We start from the raw sequence: 6000 nt of genomic DNA on the forward strand, positions 1-6000 counted from the left end.
GGGAGACATGATAGCAGTGTTCCAATGTTTCAGGGATTGCCATAAAGAAGAGGGAGTCAAGCTATTCTCCAAAGCACCTGAGTGTAGGACAAGAAGCAATGGATGGAAACTAATCAATGAGAGAAGAAACTTAGAACTGAGGAGAAATTTCCAGACAATTAGAACAATTAATCAAACAACTTGCCTCCAGAGGTTGTAAATGCTCCAAAATTGGATGTTTTTAAGAAGATGTTGGATACCTATTTGTCTGAAATGGTATAGGGCTTCCTGCCTAGGCAGGGGGTTGGACTAGAAGACCTCCAAGGTCCCTTCCAACTCTGCTATGCTATGCTATGCTATGCTATGCTATGCTATTCTATTAGAATACAGAACAACAGAGTTGGAAGAGACCTTGAAGGTCACCTAGTCCACCACCTGCTCAAGCTGGTGACCCTATATCTGTGATGGTGAACCTATGGCACGCAGAGTCATCTGAGCTATCACCCGTTGCTCTTCCGGGTTCCGGTGCGCCGGCCAGCTGTCTTCACATATGCAGAAATGCTGGAAACTGGAAGAGCAGCTTCCTGGTGCACCAGGAAGACAATCTTCCGGTTTCTGGCATGCGCATGTGCACCAGCCAGCTGTTCTTGCATGCATGCACACCACAAACCAACTGCCTGGTGTGCATGCGCATACCAGAAACCGGAAGTTCATCTTCCCAGCGTGCACATGCACACTGGGCAGCTGCACTTATGGTTTCCGGCACACGGGTGCTCCCATTTCAGCACTCAGTGCCGAAAAGATTCGCCAACACTGCCCTGTATCATTCTGGACAAATAGCTTTCCAATCTCTTTTTAGAAACCTCTAGTGATGGAGCATCCACAATTTCTGGAGGCAAACCATTTCATTGATTAATTGTTCTCATTGACAGGAAATTTCTCCTTCATTCTAGGTTGGATCCAGTGGTGGGTTCCTCCCGGATCGCACCGGATCGCGCGCGCTCCCTTTCAGCGCTCCACCTGGCTCTCGCGCTCCCTTTCAGCGCTCCACCTGGCTCTCGCGCTCCCTTTCAGCGCTCCACCTGGCTCTCGCGCTCCCTTTCAGCGCTACACCTGGCTCGCGCGCTCCCTTCCGGCGCTGAAACCGGAAGTACAGTTTTGCCCGGCCCCGCTCCGCTCCGCTGAGGAAACATCTCCGTTCCCAGCCGAGCTGGTGGAGCGCAGGCAGGCGTCGTTGCTTCGCCAGGGGCGGGGCAAGACTGTACTTCCGGTTTCAGCGCCGGAAGGGAGCGCGCGAGCCAGGTGTAGCGCTGAAAGGGAGCGCGCGAGCCAGGTGGAGCACTGAAAGGGAGCGCGCGCGATCCGGTGCGATCCAGCAGGAACCCACCACTGGTTGGATCTCTCTTTGTAAGCTTCTACCTGTTATTTATCTTGTCCCTCAGGTGCTGGAGTAGACATCCCTGAAAGAACATGGTTGGCATTGCAAAGGAGTTTGACAGCCAGTTTGTGAATTCTGGCTTACGCGCTCTCTCCAGAACAAAAGAGATTGTGAGGTTGCCCATCTGTATTCCAAACAGCTACTCATCCTGAGAAGACAGCAGGAACTGAGATTCTTGCAGTCAACATGTGAGTCCAGCAGCTGGGGGTTGATGGATTTCAAACAAGCTGACAGCTGTACTGCGGAGGCAAGGTTTGCAAAAGCCTCCCTTTCTTAATCGCTCTCAGATGTAAATGTTTTACAGCTAAAGAGAGGTTTTTCTGAGCAGCAAAATAAAAGAAATACGCTTGGTGAGTTAGCACAGTTTCTGAAGAAAGGAAGAAAAATCTAAATTCCCAGCAAAAAGCTTAAGAAGAATTGAATCTCTTAAAGTTTAAAACAGAGGGGACAGCAGTTTTTGAAAGGGTTTTTTTTTAAAAAAATTAAAGAAAAATTAATGTTTCATGAAAGAATTCTTAAAATGTTGGAACTAAACAGACAGATAAACCTGGCCTTGATGAGAAAGTTATTTTTTTAACATTAAGTAGTGTAGAAAACACTCTCGCATGCGCCTCTTTCAATGCCATACATGCCATGGTCTGTTGTCGTCCCCCTTCCTGGATTCTATGAAAAATAGGACAAACTTTGCGCAAAAGAATTACATATTTGACATCAGATGTAAAAAAAAAAAAGATTAAAATCAGGACATTTTACCTTCCCAGCAGATTTCATGGCAGATGTTAAGATGCCCATTTTAAAACAATAGAACTATACGAGTTTTAGAGTGAGAAAGTACCAAACTAACATATCCAAAATGTTCCAGGATATTCAGAAAGTCTTAACTAACATAATGGGTTTTTAATCCAACACAATCATGTTGACTAATGAGGTCCTGTCATTTGCTTAACTTGCACCTGCACAACCCCCCCTTTCTCTACTCTGTACCTTACTCTCCCTTTAAAGTCTACATTGGCTTAACCATTCATATCAGTGGTGGGATTCAAAATTTTTTACCACTGGTTCTGTGGGCATGGCTTGGTGGGCATGGCAGGGGAAGGATACTGTAAAATCTCCATTCCCTCCCCACTCCAGGGAAAGGATACTGTAAAATCTCCATTCCCTCCCCACTCCAGGGAAAGGATACTGTAAAATCTCCATTCCCTCCCTACTCCAGGGAAAGGATACTGTAAAATCTCCATTCCCTCCCTACTCCAGGGGAAGGATACTGTAAAATTTCCATTCCCTCCCCACTCCAGGGGAAGGATACTGTAAAATCTCCATTCCCTCCCCACTCCAGGGAAAGGATACTGTAAAATCTCCATTCCCTCCCCACTCCAGGGGAAGGTTACTGCAAAATCCCCATTTCCTCCCGGTCAGCTGGGACTCGGGAGGCAGAGAATAGATGGGAGCGGGGCCAGTCAGAGGTGGTAGTTCTCCAAACTACTCAAAATTTCTGCTACCGGTTCTCCAGAACTGGTCAGAACCTGCTGAATACCACCTCTGATTCATATTCACCGCCCCGAGTCCCTTTTGGGGAGAGGGGGCGGTTTAGAAATGCGAAGAATAAATATACATTTGGTGTAGTGAGCCACATTTAACAAGACACTTACAATAGAATTTGTTAGTTAGCAAAGCTGCTACCAGACTCTTTCTAATTTAATTAGTTCACTAGGAATTATTTCAGCTTAGGAAAGCTAAGGAAGCTAGATGGCTAGAAAACTGGAAGTTGCTTAATGTATCTTTCTTTGCCTTAACACACTGCCCTCACCTTCATTGGCATTATCCTCAAACAAGCAGAATTCAAGAATCTTTGAATTTTGAAGCTGTTTGGAGTTGCATGCCTAGCAGCTTAAAGCCCACTGGTTTCAGCTAGTAAGATATTATACCAATCTCCTAACCCTCCAAATTTGGTGCCCTCCAGAATTGTTTGAACTATAATTTTCAAGGTTCTTAGCTAACAAAAAGAAGTCTAAGCATTTTAATTGCAAAACATCTGGAGGAAGGAAACTGACACAATTACTATACCCTGAAACTATCTCCTGTACAAATAGTTCAGGCTTCAGCATAGTTACTTCTTATTGAATTTATTTCCTTCTCTCATACTCAGAGGTTGATGCCACTCCTTAGTAAAGTGGATTTTTAATGACATTTGATGACATTAAATTACACTTAGTGATATTTAATGAAACTTACTGCTTCTTTCTTCTCTGACTCAATAGAAGAGGTAGCACCTCTGGATCTTATGGCAGACTTCTTTAACTCTTCTCTTGATGTGTCTGATGAAAGATCTTGTGAATATCGAAAAAAAGAATGAGTAATCAATAATGGTTAAGCATCAGAAGTACCAACCCAGTTCAATGGTACAAAAGAAATATTTTGGAAAACATCTTCTTGGGTCTTTAGAAAAAAGACTCTTGAGTTTTATGTTAGTCATCTATAGCAAAGGTCCCCAACCCCTGATCCAGTGAACGGCACTGGTCCACGGCCTGTCAGAAACTGAGTCGCACAAGCAAACAAAGCCCCATCCATGCACTTGTGAGATGCAGGCAGTGCACAAAACCATGGTCCCCTGGTCCACAGAAAAACCACTCGCTATGGGGAGGAGAGGGCAGCTGAAGTCATGGCAAAGAGATGTGGACGAACAGATCTGAAAAAAATAGCTGGCTGGTGGGAGGGGTGCGCATATGCATGGTGGAGCTGAGCTGGGGTGACGGCTCACGTGCCCACAGAGAGGGCTCTGATTGCCACCTGTGGCACACATGCCATAGGTTCGCCATCACAGGGCTAGAATATCAAATGCTTTACTACTGTTCTTACATTGGTTCAAATGAAACATATTTGAAATGTGTAAGTCTGTCATAAAGCCTGTTAATCTTCATCACACTTTAGGCACTTTACCTATTTAGCACACCAATGGGCAATATTTTCATATCTCAGCGCTATTCCAAGCTGGACAATTGGGAAGTTAAATTAGCGGCTGAACTTCAAAGACCACGGGAGAAATGGTTAGTAGTTCAGTCTTGGGGTCAAGGCCTAGAATGACTTAAGAACTTGTGAATGATAAGCAAAAACAAACCAATGAACCCAAATAGACGAATTATGTTGGCAAAATGTGGCATTTTGCCTCTGCACATAAGTGATATGATTTTAAGATGCTCGGGAGGCTGCAAAACAGGTGTCGGGGCTCACATATGGCATTTAGCTTGTTGGTTTGCCAAGTTTTGTTTTAACAAATCAGCCTTAATTACATCCCTTATGTATTTACAGGTGTGGACAGCTGGCAGATTCCTGCAAACCACTGCACAGAGTGATATAACTGGGTTGAGCGAGAAAAGGAGCAGAAAGGAGTTGTGGTGGCACAGAATACAATCCTTAGCAGTTGCCAAGTATTATTTCTATTTTACATTTTTTAAGTGAAGAAACAATGAGAGTGGTTTGAAAAATAACAAAATAGCTGAGTTGGAAGGGACCTTCAAGGCGGAATGGGACAACTTGCCACAGCCAACTCACCAGAGCTAACTTGCTACAGCCAATTTGCCGCGGGACAACTAGCCATGGCCAACTCATCGCAGGATAACTTAACAATTCAATTTACCATATTTTTCAGAGCATAAGATGCACCTTTTTCCCTCAAAAAAAGAGGGTGAAAATCTGGGTGCGTCTTATATACTGAATACAGCATTTTTTGCCTCCCAAACCCCACCCCCTTCACCAAAATGGCCATGCATAGTCTTTAGGAGGCTTTCAGAGTGCTCCTGGGGGCTGGGGAGGGCACAAACAAGTGGGAAATAGGCCGTTTTTTTGCCCCCCAGTCCCCAGGAGCACTCCATAAGCCTCCTAAAGGCTATGCATGCCCTTTGTTTGACAAAAAACAGGCCGTTTTTTGCTAGGTTTTGCCCACCCCACCCCCAGCCCCCAGGAGCACTCTACAAGCCTCCTAAAGGCTATGCATGCCCTTTTTTTCGGGCCATGTTTGGGAGGTCTGCAGAGTGCAAAAACCTTTTTTTTTAAAAAAAAAAGCGTCTTCAAAATCTTGGTGCATCTTATACTCCGGTGAGTCTTATACTCTGAAAAATACGGTAATTATTAAAATATATTTTAATTTTTGTCATTCACATTTCATTCTATCCCTCCACCTCTGTCCCTTTTTAAATGATTCTATTCCACGATTTCTTTGATATTAACGTAACTCTTGTCCCACAGCGAATTGTCCTGTGGTGAGTTGGCTGTGACAAGTTGGCCATGGCAAGTTGGCCATGGCGAATTGTCATAGACCCCCTTCAAGGACACTTAGTCTAAGGCACTGCTCAAGCAGGAGAAGGTGGGCCCCAGATCCACATGAGCCAGTCCTAATCAGAGCACCCTGGTTACAGTGGTATTCTTTAATCTGGTATCCTCTAGATCAGTGGTGGGGTCCTACTGGTTCGGCTAGGTTAGGCTGAACTGGTAGTGGTATGTCGGCCTGGGTTGTAGAACCAGCAGCGACCCAGGCTTGCCACGCCTCCGAACCAGTTCCCCAGTCGCCTCAGTCATTGCTGCCATCT

This window comes from Natrix helvetica (assembly GCF_964273705.1).
Source record: "Natrix helvetica genome assembly, chromosome: 5".
Lineage (NCBI taxonomy): Eukaryota > Metazoa > Chordata > Lepidosauria > Squamata > Natricidae > Natrix > Natrix helvetica.